Consider the following 25,463-nt stretch of genomic DNA (forward strand, 5'->3'; position numbering starts at 1 on the left):
TGGGTTTCCCTGGTCTAACATACTTATTACCTCTTCAAAGAATTCTAACAGGCTTGTCAGGCACAACCTCCCTTTAGTAAAACTATGCTGACTTGTTTTAATCTGACCCTGCACTTCCCGGAATTTAGAAATCTCATCCTTGACGATGGATTCTAGAATTTTACCAACTACCGAGGGTAGGCTAATTGGCCTATAATTTTCCATCTTTTGCCTTGATCCTTTCTTAAGCAAGGGAGTTACAACAGCAATTTTCCAATCATCCAGGACTTTCCCTCTGCTATTTCCTCAGCCACCTCCCTCAGAACTCTAGGATGCAGCCCATCGGGGGCCAGGAGATTTATCAATTTTTAAACCCTTCAGCTTTTCTAACACTTTCTCTTTTGTAATGCCTACCGTACTCAACTCTGCCCCCTGGCTCTCCCTAACTGTTGGCATACTACTCATGTCTTCCACTGTGAAGACTGATGCAAAGTACTTATTAAGTTCATCAGCTATTTCCTTATCTCCCATCACTAGCCTTCCAGCATCAGTTTGGAGCGGCCCAATATCTACTTTTGCCTCTCGTTTGTTTCTTATGTATTGAAAGAAGCTTTTACTATCATTTCTAATATTACTGGCTAGCATACCTTCATATTTGATCCTCTCCTTCCTTATTGCTCTCTTTGTTATCTTCTGTTTGTTTTTGTAGCCTTCCCAATCTTCTGATTTCCCAGTGCTCTTGGCCACTTTATAGGCTGTCTCTTTTTCTTTGATATATTTCCTGACTTCCTTTGTCAGCCATGGCTGTCTAATCCCACCCCGGATAATCTTTTTCTTTGGGATGAACATCTGTACTGTGTCCTCAATTACACCCAGAAACTCCTGCCATTGTTGGTCTACTGTCTTCCCCGCTAGGCTTTGCTTCCAGTCGATTTTCGTCAATTCCTCTCTCATGCCCCTGTAGTTACCTTTATGTAACTGTAACACCATTACATCCGATTTTGCCTTCTCTCTTTCAAACTGCAGACTGAACTCTACCATATTATGATCGCTGCCTCCTAAGTGTTCCCTTACTTTAAGGTCTTTTATAAAGTCTGGCTCATTACATAGCACTAAGTCCAGAATAGCCTGCTCCCTTGTGGGCTCTATCACAAGCTGTTCCAAAAAGCCATCCTGCAAACATTCCATGAATTGTCTTTCTTTGGATCCACCAGCAACATTATTCACCCAATGCACCTGCATATTGAAGTCCCCCATGATCACCGTGACCTTGCCTTTCTGACATGCCCTATTTATTTCTCGGTGCATCTTGCGCCCCTGGTCCTGATCATTGTTAGGAGGTCTGTACATAACTCCCATTATAGTTTTTTTGCTTTTGCAGTTCCTCAATTCCACCCACACAGACTCCACGCCTTCTGACCCTATGTCATTTAGTGCCGTAGATTTAATTCCATTCTTAACTAACAAGGCAACCCCACCCCCTCTGCCCACCTCCCTGTCTTTTCGATATGTTGTGAATCCTTGGATGTTTAACTGCCAGTCCTGAGCTCCCTGCAACCATGTCTCTGTGATGCCTACCACATCATAATCATTCAAGAGGATTTGTGCTGTTAATTCATCTACTTTGTTTCGAATACTATGAGCATTTAGATAAAGCGTCTTAAAGTTAGCTTTCTTATCATTATTAGAGAGGTTGGAAATCCCAAGATGTCTTAAGCTATCCTTCCTTTTTGCTGTATTCTTAATCTGCCTCGAGCTTAAATCCACCTGTCCACACGCTATCCTGTTGCTTATCTTTCCATTTAACTCCATACTCCCTGTCTCTTTCACTTTCCCTTGCCCCCCGACTCACTAGTTCTATCATACCTGTAGCTTTTGAATCTTCGAACATTGAGCTACCAGCCCTGCTCCTCTCTCAGCCATGTTTCTGTTATGGCTATAATATCCCAGGCCCCAGAACCAATCCATGCTCTGAGTTCATCTGCCTTACCACTTAGACTTTGTGCATTGAAACAAATGTACTTTAAAGCCAGAAGTTTCCCCAACCCACTTTACTCTGCCCTGGCCATCCTGAATAGTAAACTTGCTCTCAATGGCTAATGTATTTTCCGCTGACTTTTCAGGTTTTTTTGTCCCTTTTTTAGAAAGGGAGAGGTTGTAAAGCAGAGGCACAAAGGCCACATGACTAAAAAGCATGGGCGGTATCAGGTATATTTTTTAAAAAACTGCCTGAACAGGTGTGGCCAGCTGTCATGGATCAAGATTTCTGGATTTTGCTTTGTTCATAGCATCAGAAGGTATTGAGATGAGAGTTGGAAGTTTCAGTAAACGTCTCCTGGCATTTTCTCAATTTTCTCTTGATATTTTTTCCTCCTTGATTGGAAAACTGCATGTGGCAATCTGTGTCTGAATTTGCCTTTTTGCCAACAGCTGTGATTGTGGGATGTTACTATACTGGAAGAGTTAATTAGTTTTGTTGCTGTATTTATTGTTCAGTTAACTTTTCCCAATACAAATAAGTTATTCTAAGCTCTTCTTTCTTTGGTTGTATTTCAACTAAAGCATTTAAATAAATTGTGTTTTGTCTAACGTTGAGTAGTTTAACCAGTCACATTGAATCTGGAACATGGCACTTCACATTAACTTTTTCTTATTTAAAAGGCAAGAGTCCAGACTATCATCTTAAAATATTTTGATGATGTAGGAGTCTGTTCTGTAATACGCTTCACATGACCTGGACAAGAATATATACAGGAGTGTCACCTCCATAGAAACTAGAACTCCAAAGTGTGCAGCTCAAATGGAAGCTCAAGTCATTGTGAAGACAGAAGACAACATGGATACAACATTAAGGGAAGTGGTCATACTACAGAATAAGTATTTGAAGATAGATAGGGAACGGATGACTGTCAGGCAAAAATAACCAAGCAGGTAGTGCAGCAGTGTCCTGGAAAGGAATGTTGCTTGCTAGCCAATTTTCCATTCTGGATATTAACAAGGACAATGGTTCCTCAGATAGCCAAAATGGTGAACCGAGAGTAGCATGGATATTGCGGCTATTCCTGAACTGCAGGCTTTCTTATCTAATTCTAATGGTTTTTCACAGTTCAGAATAAGGTTTTTTTTTTAATTTTGGACCTCGCAGTCCAAATAATTAAACTTTTTTTTAAATAACAGAGTTTGTGTGGGAGGAGCCTCTGTGTTTGGCAAGTATCAATACGCAGAGGTTTTTTTCCCATTTTAAACTTTTATATTTCAGAAGTTACCCATCTTTTAAAACAAAACAGGATTTTTAAAACAAAGTTGCAGATTTCTCCCCCCCACCAAAGGAGTCTGTCAACTTTTGATCTGCAGTGATTTCTTTGTGACAAAAAAATTTACTTAAAAAATGTAAAGGGGAGATTGTTTATAATTGGAGCTTGTGGAGAGGTCGACATATGGACAGCTCTGGAAAAGCGGTTTTTTTTAAATGTGAAGATTGAAAGATGAATGTTGGATCATTTGAGGAGTCAGTTTCTCGTTTGTTCAGCTAAGTGATTTCTTCTGATGATTTACGTGTTTGGATTTTTTTGCATGCATAATAATTCGCGTGCTTAATATTAATTATGGAAAGGTAATTTATTTTTATACACAAAATGCTGTTGACAGCTTCATTTTAGGCCTCATGTCACTTCGGGAATACTAGAGACAGAGAGTGATAACTAGTAGATTTAGAGAAGCGATTACGCAGCAGGACCAATCAGATAGATAGCTGACTGTCAGGAAAAGGTAAGAAGGTAGTTCAGAAATCTCCTGCAGCTGTTCCTCTCTCAAACAGATATTTTGTTTTGGATACTGTTGAAAACAGAAGTGGTAGTCAGATCTTGGGCACTACAAATGAATTTTATGTTAAATGGGGTATGTCAAGATTTTAAAAAAATAATTGTTATACAGGCTCTCGTCAGGTCACAGACAGAAGATTCTGCAGCAGTGAGCACAAATTTAAAATTGCACATTGCTTTCCTGGTGCCCGTGTTAAGGACTTCACAAAACATTTGAAGCATATTGTCAAAGGTGAGAAAGAGAAGCCAGAAGGTGTTATATACATCTATAAACACATGTGAAAGTCTGGGGAACTGGTGGGCAGCTAATGTGGTGTCTTTATTCAAGAAAGGCTGTGAGAAGTCTGGAAACTATAGACCTGCGAATCTGACACTGGCAGGAGTAAATTGTTGGAGGGAATTCTGAAAGCTAGGATTTACATGTATTGGAGAGGTAAGAATTGATTAGGGATAGTCAGCATAGTTTTGTTCAAGAGAAATCATGTCTGACAAACTTCATTGAGTTTTTGATTAATGAAGTAACCAAGAGGAGCAATGAAGGCAAAGCAGTGGACATTATTTACTTAGACTTTAATAAAGCCTATAACTTTTCGGGAGTAAAGTTAGAGCACATGGGATTCAGGGCGAGCTTGTCGATTCAATACAAAATTGATTTTACGGTAGGAGACGAGGTGGTGGTGGTGGAGGGTTGTTATTCAGACTGGATATCTGCAACCCATGGTGTTCCACAGGGATTTTTGTTTGTCATTTATGTAAATGGCTTGGATGAGAATATTAGGAGACCTGTTTGGTAATGTTGCAGATGACATCAGATTGGTGGTATAATGGACAGTGAAGGTGCTTATTTAAGAGTACAAAGAGATCTTGATCAATTGGGTGAGTGGGCTGTGGGGTGCAAGACAGAATTTAATTTGGACAAATGTGAGCAATTGCATTTTGGGAAAAACAAGGGCAGGAGTTATGCTGTTAATGGTAGAGCCCTGGGTAATGTTGTAGAAGAGACTTAAGGGTTCAGGTACATAATTCTTTCAAATTTGTGTCACAGGTAGACAGAGTGGTTAAGACGGCATTTAGCATGCTTGCCTTCATCGCTCAGATTTTTGGCAAGACATGTTGAGGTTTCTTCTGGAGTCCTGTCCTGCAGTTTTGGTTGCCCAAATAGGCAGGATATTATTAAACTGGACATAGAACGGTACGGGCCCTTTGGCCCACAATATTGTGCTGAACCTTTACCCTAAAACCTATCTAGCCTCCACCGCTACCTCATACTATCATCCATATGCCTATCTAATGGCTGATTAAATACCCCTAATGAGGCCAACTCCACTACCCTCTCCAGCAATGCTGTCTGTGCGTGTGTGTGGTGGTGGGAGGGGGGGGGGGTGCAGAAAAGATTTACCAGGATGTTGCCAGGAATGGAGAATTTGAGGTATAAAAATTGACTGGAAAGGCTGGGGCTTTTTCACTGGATTGTAGGATGTTGAAGGTGGACCTTATAAGGGTTTATAAAATAATGAGAGGCATAGATGAGATGAATAGCAAGGATCTTTTTTAAAAAAGATATGAGGGACAACTCTTATGTGATATACAGAGAGTGGGGTTATAACGTGGACTGAACTGCTGGAGAAAGTGTTGAATGCAGGTACAGTTTCGTTGTTTAAAAAGCATTTGGATAATTTTCTGAAAAGGAAAAGGTTTGGAGGGATATGGGCCAAACACAGAGGTGGGGTTAGTTTAGTTTGGGAACATGGTCGGTGTGGATGGGTTAGACTGAAGGGTGTGTTTCCATGCTGTATGACTCTACACCTCTGAAAAATATGAAGACTTATAAGCTTGGCTATACCCTAGGTATTTTGTCAACATAAAACTCGGATAACACCAGACAAGTTTAAAACTGGCCATTTATCAAAAGGCTAAGACTTCAAATGTGAGTAGAGGTGGTGTAGGGGATGAAAATATGGTTTGAAATGAAATGCAATTTTAAAATGAGAACACACTGCCAAAAATTACAAGATTAAAATCACTTTAAATATGCAATTCAAATTTAAGCCCATTACCTAGCATTGGCTTGTTTCTGTAACAACATTGGGGTAGTCAGTTCTGGATCAGAACAAGATGCTTCTCTTTCAGATTCTCCCTTTCTCCTGGGTTAATGACTTCCAATGCATGATGTCAGAACTTCAATTCAAATGAAAGTTGTTTATCCTTGTTCTTTGCCCCAATTCTACTGCACATCCTTAGTAATGAGCTTGTATAAGTTGTCAACTGATAAATTAAGCAAAAAACTTTGCCAGACTCTTCATAAATCCAAAAAAATTGCACAAATCACACCTACAACTCTCTCCCTGTCAGCGTGAGTGAAATCCTTTCATTGTAACGACTTCAGACACAGGACACTTTCAGATATCTTCAAATGCATCTTTTTCTTCTGTGTTTCCTTATCTTGCTTCTTCTGCTTTTATGTGCTAATTATTAGCTGCCAGCTCCTCAGGAGTTATTCCTCAGGCTTTATTCCAATTCTTTTAGAACCTCTGCTCAGTGAAGCAGTTAACGTCTCCATTTTGTCTTGTAGGCTGTACTCAAAAGTTAGTAGAAACTCTCCTCAGCAGATTAGATTCCCTACAGTGTGGAAACAGGCCCTTCGGCCCAACAAGTCCACACTGCCCCTTGAAGCATCCCACCCAGAAACATCCCCCTATAACCCACACACCCCTGAACACTACGGGCAATTTAGCATGGCCGATCCACCTAGCCTGCACATCTTTGGACTGTGGGAGGAAACCGGAGCACCCAGAGGAAACTCACGCAGACACCTGCAGCATGTGCAAACTCCACACAGTCACCCGAAGCTGGAATCGAACCTGGGTCCCTGGCGCTGTGAGGCTGCAGTGCTAGCCACTGAGCCACCATGCCGCCCTGATGTCGAACTGAACTTCTAGTCTCAACTATTTTGAAAAGATATTCACCAGGGAGACATTCAAGACATTTCAAAACACCTTAATAGTCTATCTATTCATGAGTCAACTGTTTACTAGCCTGTGAAATACTGCAAATATCTTAAGGTACCTATGGGGTTACCAGTTTAAACTTTAGACTTGCTTCAGCTAACTGAAGTATATTTTGTTAAATATCTTCTGCTGAAACTCCAGATCATCATTTCGCCCACTGCACTGGGCTTATTTGTCTTCACGAGATGAATATTGCTCAGTTATCTTCAACACTCCCTTAAAAGGCTTCATTTCTGGAAGATCACTTTGAGCTACTTCACACAAATTTGAACTTCAATTGTTGTGTGAAGAATGAGTGTCAAACTGGCACTCCATTTCACTTGATGCTTTTCTTCTGCTGTCACCAGTAGAATAATTTTTTTTAAAAAATCAATTATCACCTTTAAACTTAGTAATGCCAACCAGTACTAAAATTAGAGATAACAAGGTGCAGAGCTGAACGAAAGCAGCAGGCCAAGCATCATCAGAGGAGCAGGAAGGCTGACATTTCAGGCCTAGACCTTTCTTTAGAAATGGGGGAGGGGAAGGGGGTCTGAAATAAATATGGAGAGAGGGGGAGGCAGATCGAAGATGGACAGAGGAGAAGATAGGTGGAGAGGAGACAGACAGGTCAAAAGAGGCAGGGATGGAGCCAGTAGAGGTGAATGTAGATGGGGAGGTAGGGAGGAGATAGGTCAGTCCAGGGAGGACTGACAGGTCAAAGGGGCAGGATGAGGTTAGTAGGTTGGAGATGGGGGATGGGGCTTAGGGAGGGAGGAAGGTCAGGTTAGGGAGACAGGGACGAGCTGGGCTGGTTTTGGGATGCGGTGGGGCGGCGGGGACAGATTTTGAAGCTTGTGAAGTCCAAATTCATACCTCTGAACCAGTTCTATAATTGAGTGTTTTTTAAAAATATTGGCTGACAACTTTTCTGAGGCCATCTTTATTGGCTTGCTTTGCTTCTTTCTAGAAGGGTCTGTGCAAAATGATTCAATTTCTTGCAATGTGAACACTCTTTCCACGTTGAGATGTTTTCATCTTTTTGTGTGAGGCCCTCCAAAGTATTTACATACTGTATACCGGCCTTGATCTTTCTGCTGGCCCTCTGCAACAATTATTTCCTTTCACCTAATATTGTTTTCATTCAGCCTGGAATATATGTCTCTGCATAATGCAAAGTCTTGTTGGTTTCCTCATTGACAAACTCCAAGGTTCTGTAAATGTTAGTAGTTTTGAAAGCAAGTTTCTCCTTTCATAGCAGAAGTACTCGGATATTAGGTAATAAAGTGTGAAGCTGGATGAACACAGCAGGCCAAGCAGCATCTCAGGAGCACAAAAGCTGACGTTTCAGGCCTAGACCCTTCATCAAAGAGGACTTGCATATTAGGATTTTCTTTGCCCCAAGAAATCCCACTTCTAATGAAATCATCTTTAATGTAGCCAAACTGAGGATTCAGCTAAATGTATCAATGGTATATGTTGACCAATAAATTTCTTTTATTCAAGGTCAATGTTGATCGTCTGACATAAATAATATTAATGCAATTCAAAGTATGCCTTCAAATTTCTCTCCTGCTCAAGGTCCAATATAATTTTCAGTACTCATTCCCCAGAAGTACTAACAGGGTTGCAACTTGTTTAATTTTTTAAATTCTGTAACTATTTCATGATTTTGCCACAGAGCAGAAAAAAGTTCCAACTGCCTCATCACCTTTTATTTCCACAGCAGCCAGTGTGAAATTCATTGTCTTCTGACTGATCTAACACTTCAAAGACAGACTGTGGTTTTAATTCTTCCTTGTTTTTATTGAATATACAGTAGTTGACTCTTGCAGCTCTAAAAATCCAAGTAATTTCAGCCAGATATTTCTGATAGCATGTTACATGTTATGCATTTAATGGCTGCTGAGTCGAAAATAAAAGCACTTAGGAGGTCACAAGTCTACAGTAAACCATCTGGTATATGATACACAAATGCATTTCTCCAAACAACTGTGTTCTAATTCTTGCTGTTCTTGCATAGGCTAAGAAGGCATTCACTGTAGGTAATTCCTTATTGGCAAGGGCTAGTGGAGTGCTTCACCAACCCCACACTAAATCACTGAACTTCTGTAGCCTTGGCTTTGCCTTTTCTTCTCAGCTGTGGAAACCACACCTCGTTCATGCCCACATACACGTTTAGTTTATAACAAGCGGAATTCCTTTGGGTTTGATGTTCTTGGTACATGCCCTAAATTTCTTCCCTGCACACCACTTCCACTTGTTTCAGCTTAGAGATACTGCTTGCAGCATTTAAATGATGATCAAATATACACTCAGCAACTCCAAATTAAAATTCAATACAAAAGGGCCAAGGTCAACTAAAATTAAAATTGAACAACTTAGAATGAGTTTTCCTTTAATGAAATCACAATCAAAATCCATTTAATACCTGCTTTGATACCATTCTACAATTAAATGTTCCATATATGCAATCACATATCAATCATAAATTTTCTATTTTCATTGCATTATTGCTTCCAAAGGACAATGCAAATTCTGTGGGATTTTTAAACAGTGTTCTGGTTCATCAGTAATCAATAGAGATCTGCAGAATAGCAGTGAAACGAAACTTGAAACTGGTCCAGAAACTTTGATAATCTTCTTTTATATTGATTTCTGATGTTGATGTCAAGTTGTTAGGTCATAGTGGCATAGAATCATGGCATACACACTATTTATTCTGAATAAGAAAAGTTTCGAATTACGGGCAGCATGCAACAATGTTGTATGGATCACCTCGTCTTTCCGCTCCATAATATTATAGCATGTACTATAAAAATATCTTAATGAGAGTTTTTTTGGCAGTGAATATGTCCTATTTATTGTAATGTATGAAATATACTAGCCTATCAGCAGCATTTTCTTAAAACTAAATAAATGTTTAAGTTGAAGTAGCATTATTGGATTGAAGGTATGAGACAGGTGGTGGTGGTGAAAGGCAGTCTTTCAAATGAGAAGTCTGTGACCAGCGGTGTTCTACAGCGATTGGTACTGGGTTGTTTATATAAACAATTTGGTTGAGAAGGTAGACTGCACAGTTAGTAAGTTTGTGGATGAAACCAAGATGGGTGGTAAAGTGTACAGTGAAGGAGGTTATCTAAGGGATATTGATCAACTGGACCAATGGGCTGAGTAGTGGTAGATAAAGCGTAATTTGGTTAAATGAGATGTATTGTATTTTGGTAAAATGAAAAAGGCAGGACTTATACAGCCAATGGTAGAATCTTGGATAGTGTTCGAAATAGAGACACTCATGGGTTCAGGTATGTAATTCTTTGAAAGTTGCATTACAGGTCGACAGAGCAGTTAAGAAGTCGTTTGAGGCTCTTATTAAAGAGAGAATGCAGCAAATGGTTACCAGACTGATTCCTCGGATAGCAGGGCTGTTTTAGGGGAAGGGGCTGAATTGGTTAAGATTATTATTGCCGGAGCTCACAAGAATGGGGATGGGGGAAATTTCATAAGAAATAAGTCTGGGGGACTATCAACTCTACGAAAATGGTCTTTGATCTGACAAAACATACTGGTGCTCCTATATAAAAAGTGTTGTCACTGACAAGCACAAGCAAGGTCCAGGGCTGCTGAAGGATGATGACAGCTGCCAAAGAAGCATAATGGGGAATGGTCACCATCTAAAAAGGAAATTTAGCCATAGCACAATGTGGATGTAAAAATTGCTGAACCCCTCAGGTTGTATGTCTGGCAAAAAAAAATACGTGAACAAAAGGTATTGAAAAATTAAAGAACAGAAAGAGGCCATTTAGTACATCAAGCCTGCTCCACTATTTAATGAGATCATGACCAATCTGATAATCCTTGACATCACTTTTCTGCCTCATCCCAAAAACCTTCACCGATTTAAAAGTTTGTCTCTCTCAGCCTCAAGTATTGACCAGCTTTCTGCACTAAAGAATCTCAGATTCCCCACCCAAAAGAAAATCCTCATCTCCATCTTGTCAGCAAGTCTAGTGAAATTGTGGCCTCAAGTCCAAAGATTGACCCACAGAAGAAATAACCTGTCATGCAACTATCCTATCCAGCTCCCAAAGAATCTAGTATGTTTAAGTAAGATCACCTCTCGCTCACTTATAAACACAAGCACACCCTATTGAACTGTGCTCATGAGAAAATCGTTTTACATGCCTCAGATCAATCTAGTGAACCATTTTTGGGCTTCGTCCAATGTCAGTACAGCCTTCCTAAGATAAGAGGACCTGGGAAGAAATGACCTAATGTTATTATCGCTAAGATTATTAATTTAGAGAGACACAAGTAATGTTATGGGGACCACAGCTCAATTCCCAACTTGGCAGATGAAAAGATAAATCTGCAATTAAGTTTCTATTAATCAACATGAAAACATTGTCAATAGTCACGAAAATCGATCTGGTTCATGAATGTCCTTTATGGACAGCAATGGCCATTCTTGTCTGGTTGGGCCTGCATGAGACTCAAGAACCACAGCAACATAGCATATTCTTAATTATTCTCAGAGCAATTACAGATGGACAATAAATGCTCGGCCAGCCAAAGTTCACATCCTATGAATGAATTTTTAAAAAACTGCTCACAGTATTTGTGGCATACTTGTACACTTTGAGCAAGACCATTCATTGAAATACAGGCCAACATTTCATCTGGTTTCCCTATTACTGAATTTGGATGTTAACTTTGTGATTCTTGGACAAGGACCCCCAGATCCTTCAGTGCTAGAGTTTTCTGCCATCTTTCCCTTTGGATATAATATTCAGTTCCTCTGTTAGTCCTACTAAAATGCATAACCTCACATTGTCCTACATCGTATTCCATTTACAAACTCTCCTGGCACCAGATTGTGGTTACAGTTGAAACTTTTCACCGTTTTTACATCTGTTCATTGAATGATAATTTATTGTCATTCGTACTATACATTCATTATCCCAGATAGGTTTAAACAATTATTTTGCAGTGAATACCTGAATTATAGCAATATAGTCATTCAATTGACAAGCCTGTCTGGGAATCATATCCATGCACTACCAAAGACTAGGTAGTTTCAAATGATTCCAAACTGAATGGCCAAAATCCATTTAGGGGCATAAATGGGGTCACTTTGACCTCGTACAAAGAACAGGTTTCAACATTGTCAAATAATTTAGTGTTTACCCTTTTCTCAGACATAGCACAAATACAATCACTCTGCAGAGATATTTCAAACCCCACATAGCACAACTCATACGTATTACAAAACTCAACATATAATACACTCCATGATATGCTTAAACCACCTAATGCATGTGTTTTTAGACACAAAGACCAGGCTGTTTGACACAGTATTCAGAATTCACGTATTTTCCAGAGAACAATGTAGCATAGAAGTTAATTGACAAAAAAATTCATTCACAGGATGAGGACGCCGCTGACCAGGCAGCGGTCACTGCCGATCCCTAAATTGCCCAGAGGGCAGTTCAGAGTCAACCACATTGCTATGGGTCTGCAGTCACATGTAGGGCAGACCAGGTAAGGGCTAGCAGATTTCTTCCCTAAAGGATATTAGTGAACCAGATTTTTTTTTTCCCTGACAATAGACAATGGATTCATGATCATTAAATTCTTAATTCCAGATTTTTTTTAAAAATCGAATTCAAGTTCTACCATCTGCCGTGGCAAGGTTCAAACCTGAGTCCCCAGAACATTATCTGGGTTTCTGGTTTAACAGTCTGGCAATAATACTACTAAACCAACGCCTCCCCCATTATGCAGCTCATTAAACGTCCAAACACATACTTCATGGGTTAAATGCAAGCTATAACCACTGGCACTCAGAGCCCAGGGGTGTATTTGTATCAAAGGTTTTTGAGAAGATTTGTAGGTCTGGTTGTGGATGATGTTGTTGACTTGCTTGCCAAACCAGAGTGTTTGATCGCAGATGTTTCGTCACCCTGCCAGGCAACATTGTCAATGCACCTCCAGTGAAGTGTTAGTGTTCTGTCCCACTTATTTATATGCCTCAATTTTACAAGCCATTGAAAAACAGAACTGGAAGTAATGCTGAAAGCCCTAGCAAATCAAGGGATATAAATAACAAGCCGGACAGAACAATGACGCTTCACCAGAGATGCACTGACTATGTTACCTAGCACAGTGACAAAACGTCTGCAATCAAACACACCAGTTCTGTGAGCAAGTCTACAATCTATTTGAACCATTTTATATTATCCTTAATACCTAGCTGTCCTCCTGAAAATGGCATGGAGCTGTAAGTTTGTAACATATTTGCAAAGAATAAATTCCATGTCTACCGTTCATGTTTAACATGTCTTCCATAAGCAAGCTCTACAACTGACAAGCAATTTCTCTTTTCTAGCCAATATATACTTGTGTGAAAGTGTGATGCTGAGGCTTTATCAACAAGATATCTTGCGTTACTGAGGGACAGTCCTCTCATTTCTGGATTTCTCCAATCTTGGAGAAATCAGACCAAATCACTATTTTAATGACAAAAGCTAGCGTGAATCAGCAAACCAGTTTATTGTTCTGAGGAAGGGTCACCAGACCAAAAACCATTAACTCTAATTGTTTTCTTCACAGATGCCAACAGACCTGCTGAGATTTTCCAGCAACCTCTGTTTTTGTTCCTGATTTACAGCATCTGCAGTTCATTTGGTTTTTAACTAGTTTATTGATATGCACTACGTGAACTAAAATACAGTTTTCAATGGCTACCTATTTTATAAGAGTCATATTAAAAACAAAAACATGTTGATTTACCACAATGAACAGACTAAATTTATTTTACAGACAACAGCAGCAACGTTTGTGAATCAGACTGAGCCTAAACATGGATTTTCCTTCACAGGGTCCTGAAGTCAGTCAGTCCTAATTAAGCCCCTATCATCCACCCCAAAGTAGCTGAGTTGCCAGTCAAAACTGGGACCATTAAGTATGGAAGTCAATACAGCCAGCCTCACTTGGTTGAAATGAATTAGGCTTTTCCAACATGCTGCGTGTGAATGTCACCAGAAAAAAAATTCTATTGTCTTGAAACGATAGGCAAGAAATATCATTTTGACAAGCATTATGTCTGACTCCAATAGTTAGCTGAAAGAGGTCTCTCAAATTGTGTTGTATGGATTCTTCTTTTAGAAAAAAATTCAGTCACAGGATGTGGATTTCAATGGTGGTACCATTAACTGCCCATCCCTAAACGGCCTTAAGAAGGTGATGTCGAGCTGTCTTCTAAAACTGTCACAGTCCATTTCGTGTAGGAACACCCACAATCCAGGAATTTGACCCTGCGACACTGATGGAACGGTAATTTATTTTGCCGTCAGGGTGGTAATCAGACCAAATTACCGCCCTCAGCATTTTGTCTTGTGAACCACATTACTAAATACCATAGAACCATACAGGTCATGCATAAATGTTAAATCAATATCCTCAATCAGTAAATATCTCCAGCTACAGATTCTAACAGATCTTGTTGCTATTTCTGGTGTTTCAGCCAACGTTTAGCCCTCAAGCAACTTCAAATGGTTAACCAGTCATTTCACTGATTTTATGGGATCTGGCTTCACGCAAACCATCTACCTACATAACAACATCAATTATACATGAAAACAGTCAAAAGGTCTTGGACGAGATGGTGGATAAATCAGAAAATTGATCTTGAATAGATATGTTGTTATCCTTCAAGCCGTCAGGATATTCCAAAGCACTTAAAAACCAATTAATAACTTTTCTCAGTCTCTCAATGAATTGGGTAGGGGAAGAAATCAGAGACTTATGGCTTCAAAAGTGCAACTAATGGCTGACTTAGGTAAACCCCCTCGATAATTCCCAGGTTGGCCAGTGTGCCCATGAACAATGTTGCAACTGTCGGTCCCTTTAAGAATGAAGCAGTTCATATTCCAGAGATAATGGGAAGCAGATTATTTTCATTGCAGCATATATTTAAGAGCTGATTTGCATCTATCCACTAAGTTTAATCCCCTCCTCCTTTACCTTGTGCGTTGCCCTTGGTGGGTCATGTTTGTTACTCATTCCTTTAAATTCGCAAACGAGAGATTTGATTGGTTAAAAAAACTCCAGGGGTGTGATATAGCATGTGAAAAGCTGACAAAAAGGGCACACTTGCTCCCTTGCCTCCTACTGCAGCATATTAGTTTAATGACCTCCCTTTTTCCCGACCTTTCCATTATTGTTGCACTGCCCTAGTGAATAGCACCTGTTAATCCTAACTTTAACTAAAAACACTGATGATAAAATGGTGATTCAATTAACACAAAAAAGACTGGTTTTCCCCAGCAAGGGTTATGAATAACTAAGAACGGACTGAAGATTGTTTTGAATTATGAAATTAGACTGTAAAGACAGACTGGCTCCTAAATGAATGATTAGTAATTTAACACGTAATACCAGCCTAAGTGGCTAATACAAATATCATTTAAAGTCATTCCCAGGTCCTTTATGCACTGCTTATCAAGAAACAAAGTCAAGGCTTTTTACTTTACACTCAGCAGGACTGAAGTGCAAAGAAACCAACATTTAAAAAAATCTGACAAATTATATAGCATGGGAACAAGCAACTGATTGCTAACCATGGTTGACCGATGGAGTTGCAGTGAGAACTGCTGTCATGATGAACTAATTAAATTCAAATTGAGACAAGTCAGCGCCAGAATTGCAAAACAACACATTAAGACATCTCTGCTACCCTTGCTGCTATCCTGTACCTGTGGTGAAGCCCAGCATGTACCATGAGCTTTAGACCTTGATCCCAAAAGCAGTCAAATCCAAAAAAGAGATTTCCTCACATACTAAAATAACTTTTACATGTAATTGCTATTATGGTTATTGGTAATGATTACCTAAGCTTAAATCAATAAACAGATTAGCGGCGAGGGGAAGAGAGCCCTGTAGTCAGTACCACAACGGAACTGACTAGGAAGGAAAGGGAAAGTTACCATAATGGGTCATCACACCTCAGATGAGTTGAGGGGTTGAGAAGGAAGAGATCTTTCTTGTAAACTCAGCTGATGCAGGAATTTAACCCATGCTGTTGGTGCATACTGCATCGCAAGCCAGCTATCCAGACAACTGAATTAACCATTGCCCAGACTGAGAAGAGTGGCCTCCAGTCAGTATCCTAGGTGAAGCAAAGAGGAAAGAGAAGACAACATGACCAGCAGCTCAGCGCTTTCTGGGGTTTCGATGTTTCAGGTGTGATAGACAGGGGATGTAAGGGCTGGGGGGAGTTGCGTTACTTATTCAGGACGATGCCACAGCTGCACTGAGAAAAGGGCATCTTGGAGTGGTCATCCATTGAAGTTAGTTGGTTAGCATTCAGAAATAAGAAAGGCACGATCACTATGATGAGGTTATACTGTAGGCCTAACAATATCCAATGGGAGATAGAGGAACAGATATGTAGACAGATCATGAAGACATAAACATAAAAGGATCAGCGTGTTGGGTGATCTTAACTTCTCAGATATTGACTGGGACTCTTACTGCCAGGGGCTTAGATGGGACAGAATTTAAGTTAAATTAATCCAGGAGGGTTTCTTGAAACAATATGTAGATAGTCCAACTAGGGAGAAGGGCCATAATACACCTTGCATTGGAGAAGGAGCCTGGCCAGGTGACTGAACTTCCAGTATGGGAGTGTGTTGGCAGCAGTGATCATAATTTTGTAAGTTTTAAGATAGCTATGGATACAGATTCGGTCAGTCCTCAGGTAAGAGAGCTAAATTGGGGAAGACTAATTATATCAGTAGTAGGCAGGAACTGGAGAAATTAGACAAGGGGTAAATGTTTGAGGATAAATTCACATCTAACAAACCCATCTGGTCCCCCCATGTCCTTTGATGTCATCCTTATTTAGTCTGGCCTACTTGTGACTCTACACAAACAGCATTCTTAAGTGGTCAAAATAAGGTAGCCTAGCCAGCAATACCCACACATCTTGTCCAGTTAGCAGGGCAAACTCAACCATTCAACCAAATGAAAAGGTGACCAATTCAACATTTAATTACGCAAAAGATGGATATGGGTTAGAGTTAGAGTTATTGACAAGGATCATTAGAATAAGTTTTTGCTTAATTCCCATATTTCTTTCAAGTGGTTGTTATTTCTGCTGAAGAGTCATCAGCAGCACACATCCTCTTTTTTGACCATGAACCTGCCCCTCATCCTACCTCCATTAAATCTAGAAGAGGTAAAGTTAGAGCCAATTGGACTCAAAATGAAACGAGTCATTTTACTTCCCAGTGGTTGCAAACCTACCTATCTTAGAAAATAGCCTAGACCAAAGAGTATAATAAACTCTCAGGCCATGTTAAAAATGATGCCAAGGAACCATGGATGCTCTTAGTGAAAGTTCTTGATTGCTGGCTACAAAACTTGGAAGCATTATAAAAATGACATTGCAGAAACTGTAAAAAGAAACTGACAAGGTGTAGAGCTGGATGAACACAGCAGGCCAAGGGGCATCTTAACGTCAGTTTTCCTGCTCCTAAGATGCTCCTTGGCCTGCTGTGTTCATCCAGATCAACACCTTGTTATCTTGGATTCTCCAGCATCTGCAGTTCCTATTATCTCAAAGAAATTGACAAGTTGGTTGGACGTGCAGATGAAGTTCAATGCAGGGAAGCGAGAGGTGCTGCATTCTGTCAGAAGAATATGGGCAAAAGAATAAAATAGTAGTGTAACAGAAACATAAAATAGGGAGTATAATACTTAAGGAGATGCAGCAGCAGAGGATCTAGATGTATATATTCACAGCTCATAAGGCAGTAGAGGTGTAGTGTGTAGTTAAACTAGTTTTATCAATTAAGGCATAGAGTACAAGAGCAAGGACGTATTGCACCAATAGAAGATATTTGTTAGACATCAACTGGAGGAGTACTATATATAACTCTACATTCCACACAATAGAAAGGATATGAACACACTGCTGTTCTATGTTCTATGTTCTATGTTCTATGTTCTATGTTCTATGTTCTATGTTCTATGTTCTATGTTCTATGTTCTATGTTCTATGTTCTATGTTCTATGTTCTGTTCCAGAGATGAGCAACTTACATTACAAAGACTGATTGTTCTCCTAGGTATAAAGGTAGTTAAGAGGAGATCTGAGAAATTTTAAAAATGAGGATCTCTGAATAAAGTAGATGGGGAGAAACTGCTCCCACTTGTAAAAAAAAAGATTGAGAATGAGACAGCACATATTTGAAGTGATTTTCAAATACAAGAAACGTTACCTGAGGAAGAAACCCCTCACACAAATGAGTATTTCAGGTCTGGAGTGCCTTGCCTGGAAGCGAGACAGAAGCAAAGTCAACTGAGGCCTTCAAAAGGGCCATCGAATCATTATTTGAATAAAAACAATAATGAAGTGCATGAAGATAAGGCAAGTGAACAGCATTAAGTCATGATGCTCATTGGAGGCTTTCACAGTGAACATCAGCAAGATAATCAATGACAGGACAAGGAGAAAAGTACAACTTTTCTTCATTCATGGGATGTAGGTATCACCTGCAAGGGCAGCGTTTATTGCCAATCCCTAACTGCACTGGAGAGATTGAGCCCTACGTTATCACTAAGCAATTACTTTAACATGCACTACTAACAAGGGTTGCGGGACAGAAGCTAGGCCAAGAGGGCTTTTTGGTGCAGTGGTAGTGTGCCTACTCCTGAACCAAGAGATCTGGGTTCAAATCCCACCTGTTACGGCTGTGTGAAATAGCATAATTAGAAAATATTTGGGATTAAGGCCAAGAAATCTGTTCAATTTTAGCCTAAACTAGATGAGATCAGCAAAACCTGAGGATATTTTCTAGTCTGCATAGATACATTTGCAGAAATCATTTTGATGCGTTTCTTAATTTCCAACTAGCTGTGTATGGATCTAAACAGTAGCCATTTCAATTCTTTGTTAGAATTCTCAAGTCAGAAAAAGAAGTTTTTCCACAGATTTGTAAATTGTTCAGTAACATTCAATGTTAAAAGTTATTTTTATAGAAGCAAAATCAGTATTGTAACTAAATAAAGTTAGATTTATATTAACTTTTGATGCACAAGTACATAAAACTCAAAAGCTCAGATATTTCCTCCTACTTTCCCAAACTTTTTTCAAAAACAAATGCAGATTTAATCAGCAATGTGATTTAAGATGATTGAAAGAATCCCAATGATTGTGTTTGACCCTTCTGACCAAAGTTCTCATTTCAGAACATTCAAAAAGTTAAAACAATAATCATCAAGACTATTCAAAACATATGTTGACTTCATGCCCAAGCCTCTGGGAACAGACGGAAGCTACCCATTTTGCAAGGAATTAAAAATACACAGAGTTCTATTTTCAAATCGAAACATACAAAAGAAACTTCAGAATACATATGCTGAAAAATCTTAGCAGTGATTTGAAATACATATTGACCACAACTTTCTTGCTCAGTTTTGAATAGTTTGGTACTAAAATGATACAAATGAGACAAGAGCCTCAAATATCATTGCTTATGTGACATTATCAACGATTTTGATCAAGAGCACTGGGTGAAACAGCAACAATAGAAAAATGTTGGTAGCGTTATTGAGAAGAGGGTTGGGCTGTTTACATTATAGGTTTACAATTCACACAGGTTTGCCAGTGGCTCATTTTAGCACCTTAATTGCAACTGCAAGATTACAAATGAACAGTCATAGCAAAAGTGGAGATAAAGATGTCAGCCAGTTTTTTTTCTGCGCCTAAAAGCTAATCAGTGACATTTGCCCGAAAGTAATGTTATAAAAGTGACAGTAGAGTTAGCATTGACAAATTGGAGACGCATCATATTATTGTTGAAACTATACTCCACAATGACTAACAACTTTGGGGGAAAAAAACACAAAGAATGAAACAAAAACAGAAAAGAGTGGGGAAAATGAATCAGCACGTTAACACATGTTGATCTTAATACAGGGTTTCCTCCTGTCGTCGTCACATGGGACGGTGAGGTAAGGGGGAATGACATTAGTGGGTTACATTCTTTACTGAGGTTTTTTCCAGTAGGCAAATACTGTACGGTATTGTCAAATACAGCGTTACTTAAAATGCTTTCTGAAAAATACAAACTGAACTTTTTGCACAGTTGCCTTTCAATAACCAGCCAATAATCAATTAACTTTAAATACGAGTATTTGAAACTTGCAAGATTTTCCAAAAGTTTTGTTTGGAATTACGTCGCTAAAAACTGAAAGCATTAGAAGGGGACAATCCCCAATCCAGTTAAGGCAAATATTTGGTTTAAAAGTATTTCCTCGATGGCTCCATTTTCTTTTGCAGTTAGCAAACTAGAAAGGAAAGTCTAAAAATTTGATCGTTTACTTGTAACAATGTCATTGAGCTAACCAGGAGTATATATACGGACTCGGCAAAGTTAGTTTCTGGGTCAGTTGTGACATTTCCTGCTTTTGATCGCTATCCAGCAACTATCAGTAAAACTAGATTTTGGGGGAAAGAGGACAGAGCAGGTTTGACTGTGATGCCCTTACAGTCAAATAATCTGTCAATACTCAGTCAAGGCAAAGCAGTACTGCCAAGATCACTTAATGCCCACAGACCAGTACCCAATGAAAACAAACAACTTCAAGGAGGATTAGAATTTTTTAAAAAAATCAAAACATGGATATACAGCACTGAATAAGTTAGCTTGCTTTATCTGGGATGGTTAACCATAATACTAATCTTATTGCTTATAACTGGCACCCATTCAGGCCACCTTTATGTCAATGAAGCGCAGCATTTTTCTTAATGTTTAGTATATTAATGCTGCTCAAAGAAAGACCAATTCATCCAATTACAACAAATCTATGGTCAATTGTTACATAAGTTCTCAAGACCCAATAAACTGATCCCAATCAGTTCTTAAAATGTAATTAAATCCTGTAGTCTTTTGACAGCAGATCATCTCCCTTATTTTAAATAATTAAACTCCACATGATTAGGAAGTGTTAGAAAAAATACTGAGAAGAATTAACAATTGATTACTTTATAAAGTAGCACGGTCATGTTAAAAAAAACTCAAAAGTCCAGAGATTTACGTCACATTTGCTAACCTTCAACATAAAATTTTATCATGATCCAAGTTACCTCACATCAGCTCTCCAAATCTTGTGAGCAAAACCTTTTTGAAGTGCACAGCTTTCAAGTGAAAATGGCAGGGAATGCTCAATCTGAATTTAAATAACTTCTTGTTTCTCGGACATATTCTCCAACCCAAATCCACTGCAATACTCCCAAGTAAGCTGCACAGCACTGAGACACAGTATGAGAGAGGATATGTTGGCAGTAAGATGACTCCACCCACACAGTGGTGGTGGGCGGTGTTGCAGGAAGGCAAAGCATTTTAGAACAAAAAAAACATGTTTCATACTTTCCTTCAGTCATTTGGAACAGTAGTACGAAAGCATTTTGCCATCCTTCAGCAATGTATTATTTTTGTTTATGTAGCAACCACTGTAGTTGGACAAATGCTTTAAACAAATTATTCTGCTAGGAGATATAAAACCAACTCATTTCACCAGTCTTTAATCTCTGGAGTATACACTGAGTTGTCACTGTGGCAGGAAGTGATGCATTTCACATGGCACACAATTATATGTGTTTGTTCTTATCAAATATATATTTTCAGTTTATTACTTAAAGTACTTTGAGACAGCCATAAGAACTGTATTTGACTTGAGCTAAAATATTAATTCACTGTGTAGTCTAGGTTCATTTGAAAACTAAAAATAATCAACAACACACTCAAGAAGTTTTACATTGTAGTGTAAACATGCACACAGACTTGTATTATTAAAAATCTACCACTGACCCAAGAAACGTAACACCCAATTTATACAAATGTTTTACTTCTGACTAAATTTGGACCAAATTCAACAAAGGAAAGAGCTTTTTGTAAAAACCCAGAACGGAAAGGCTGTTTCAGAATATGTTAGTCATGGCAGAATAATTAAGAGAGATGTTTGTAACGTTTGCAACTAACTTGTCCACAGCCAATAAGTCATAAAAGACTATTTTGGAGGATTGTTGCTCCCTGCTTTGACGCATACCTCGATCTCAAAACTGCTAGTTTTTTGCCTATAGTTACTCTGAATTATTATATAAATGCAATAATATTTCAAGTTTCAAAAGCTGTATGCTAAGCAACAACCATAAAGTGTTTTGTCAGATTATGTCTCCAGAAGGCCCTGAGATGTAGGAGCACGGGTAAGCTGTTTAGCCCATCACATCTGCTCCATCATTTATTGAGATGATGGTTGACAATCCTCAACTCCAGTTTCATGCATAACCCCCATAACCCTTGATCCCCTTGTTAATAAAAAAACCTCTTAGCCTTGAATATACCTAACAACAATCTCAATAGCCCTCTATGGTAAAGAATTCAACAGATGCACTACACTCAGAAGAATTTCTTCCTTATTGGTTTTAAATGAGCAACCCACTTACTGGGAGATTGCGTCCTTTGGTCCTAGACATTCCCCCAAGGGAAATCAACTTCCCAACGTCTACCCTGTCAATTACCTTAAGAAGTTTCGCTGTTTCAAAAAGATTAGAGTTCAGACGGATGACAGGCAATGAATACAAACCCAACCTACTCAACGTCTCAAAAGAAAATCTTTCCATACAAGAATCCAACTAATGAACCTTCTGTAGACTGCCTCCAAAGCCAGCATAGCCTTTCTTAGATAAGGGTACCAAAACTGTTCACAGTAATCCAGGTGTGGTCTAACCAGTGTCTTGTATAGTTTTAGCAAGACTTCCTTTGTTAAAACTCCATTCACTTTGATTTGCTTTCCTGATTACCAATAAAACTTGCAATACCAGGGAGCAGTAAAGCTTCTGAAAAAAACCTTTCCATTCTTACGTTGTTCACTTTAGAATAATTAAAAATATTTGTCAAGTTTGTGACTGAATTGTCAATAGCAAATACGTTATAAAAGACAATTGTGCAGGATTGCTGCTCTCTCCGTTGTTGGGTGCTTCGTCTCGATTGCTCTTTTTTGTTTGCAATTCCACAACCAACAGATCCGACTTAAACTCGTCAGTCCTGAAATCATGGGAGACGAGGTGGCCCTACAAAGATACCAGTTTTCAATAATGGTCCAGCGGAGGAACAACACATCAATGCAAAAGGTAAGGCTGAAGTATTTTCTTCAGCCAGAAGTGCCAAGTGGATGATCCATCTCTGCCTTAAGAGATCCCTACCATCACAGATGCCAGGCTTCAGCCAATTCAATTTAGTCCACATGATATCAAGAAACAGATGGAGATATCAAGAACTGCAAAGGCTAATGGCCCTGATAACATTCCAACAATAGAACTGAAGATTTGGGCTCCAGAACTAGCCACACATGTAGCCAAGCTGTTCCACCATGGTTCCAACACTGCTGTCTACCTGACCATGGGAGAATTTGCTCAGGAAAGCGCTGTCGACAAAAAGCAGAACAAATCTAATCACCATCTCAGTCTACTCTTAATCATCAGTAAAAGTGACGGAAGTGATGTCATCAAGTGCTATCAAACAGCACCTACTCAGTACTAACCAGGTCACTGACACCCAGCTTGGTTTCTGCCAGGGCCACCCAGCTCCAAGCCTCTTAATAGTCTTGGGCAAAAGAGCAAAGTTCCAGAGGTAGGGCAAGAATGACAGCCCTTGACATCAAGGCCGCATTGACGAGCCCTAGCAATACTGGAATCAAGGGGAATCAGGGGAAAACTTAGTTGTTTAAGACTCAGACTTGGCAAAAAAGGACGATGGCTATGCTAATTAGAGGGCAGTCATCTCAGGTCCAGAATCACTCTGCAGGAGCTCCTCAGGGTAAATATTTTCTAAATCAACCTGCTCAGGTAGGTTGTCACACACCACTGGAGCAGGTGGGGCTTGAACGCAGGTCTCCTAACTCAGAGATTGGGACACTACTATTGCACTAAAAAACCCACTACCATTTCTCAGATTAGTCTCCAAGGTCTAACCATCTTCAGCTGCTTCAATGACCCTTCCCCCATCATAAGGTTAGAAGTGAGGATATTCAATGCATGCAGTGTTCAGCATCATTCATGACTCCTCAAGCACTCTCGCAGACCATGTTCAAATGCATCAAGACCTGAACAATGTTAATGCTTGATGCCATCTTTTAGCTCCAAACATATACACTACATAAATGCTAAGCAATGACCAGCTCCAACAAAGGAAAATCTAACAATCACTCTTTTACAATCAATGGCATATTCAAATCTGAATGCCGCACTAACATCATCCTCTGGGTTACCACTGACCAGAATCTGAACTGGACCAGCCATATAAAACCCATGGCTACAACAGCAGGTCAGAAGCTAGGAATCTTGCAGCAAGTAACTCGCCTCCAGACTATCCACCATCTTCAAGGCACAAGCCAGGAGTGTAATGGAATATTCTCCACTTGTCTGGTGAGTGCAGCTCTAACAACATTCAAGACTCTTAACAACATCCAAAAAAAAACTCACTTGATTAGAACATGCATAAACATTCATTACCCTCCAACATTGATGCTCAGTAGCAATACTGTATATCATCCACAAGATGTACCGCAGAAATTCAAAGCTCCTTAGACTGTACCTTCCAAACCCACGATGACAACCATCCAGAAGGCCATTGTCAGCAAACACATGGCAACACTACCATTTGCACGTTCTCCTCTACGTCACTCACCACTTTGATTTGAAACTGTTTTGCTACTCCTTCAGTGTCGCCGAGTCAAAATCCTAGAACTCCTCCCCAATGGCATTATGGGTTTACCTACACCAAGTGGACTGCAGCAGTTGAAGAAGGCAGCTCACCAACACCACCTCCTTCACAGTGGCAAATACTGACAGGCAATAAATGCTAGCCTAGCTACCAATACCCACATCTCGAGTGAATACAAAAAATATCCACCACATTCCCTTCAGTAATAAAAACTAAAAATGTTGGAAAAACTCAGCAGGAATGGTAGCATCTGTGGAGAGAAACAGCATAACATTCTGAGTCCAATTGAAATCTTCAGAATTGAAAGGAACTGGAAAGTGACAGGTTTTACACTGTCAGAGGGGGCAGATGATAAGGTACACGGAGCAAAAATAAAAGGGACTACCAATGATGGTAAAGGAGCAACTGAGAAGTAAAATAGTACAGCTAAAAGGGTCAAGAGAACCAAGTGGAAAAGATGTTTAGGTTACCCAGAGTGAAGGATAAAGGCAGTACTAATGATAGTAAAGGAGATATTGAGTAGACCTGTTCGTCTTTCCACAGATGCTGCCATTTTCTGTTTTTGTTTCACATTTCCAGCATCCAGAGTATTTTGCTTTTCCATTCCCCTCAGTAAGTTTTCTAACTTCAACCGGTAAATTAATCAAGTGAGAATTCAAAATTTTAAAAAAGTGTAGATTTTAAATAAAATTTTGTACCTTTTTCATCCCGAAAATGGTCCGTATAAGCAACCCCGCGGATTAACATCAGATTTTACCGAGAATGCCAGGCAAGGAGCAGTTGAGGACTCTAGGTTTATACTCAAAGGATGAAAGGGGCACCTGATTGAAAACTTACTGAACACGGAGCGGTCTGGACAAAGTAAATCTGGGGATATTTCAGTGG

At 39.4% G+C, this 25,463-nt stretch overlaps 1 protein-coding gene across 10 annotated transcripts in view; it reads right to left on the bottom strand.

Annotated features, from left to right (window-relative positions):
• The window catches only part of spata13 (spermatogenesis associated 13), a 233,467-nt gene that overhangs the window by 111,355 nt on the left and 96,649 nt on the right, over positions 1–25,463 (bottom strand). The window contains exons 1-2 of one of the 10 annotated variants that reach the window (XM_048532931.2): positions 20,942–21,092; positions 18,072–18,124 (exon numbers count right to left, since the gene is read on the bottom strand). The exons of 8 other annotated variants lie outside the window; for them this stretch is intronic. The gene's annotated coding sequence lies outside the window, so the exon portion shown is untranslated. Of the gene's footprint in view, positions 1–18,071; positions 18,125–20,941; positions 21,093–25,463 lie in introns of those variants that run through there. One more of the 10 variants, XM_048532929.2, reaches the window with a different exon arrangement.

This window comes from Stegostoma tigrinum, chromosome 6, assembly GCF_030684315.1.
Source record: "Stegostoma tigrinum isolate sSteTig4 chromosome 6, sSteTig4.hap1, whole genome shotgun sequence".
Classification (NCBI taxonomy): domain Eukaryota; kingdom Metazoa; phylum Chordata; class Chondrichthyes; order Orectolobiformes; family Stegostomatidae; genus Stegostoma; species Stegostoma tigrinum.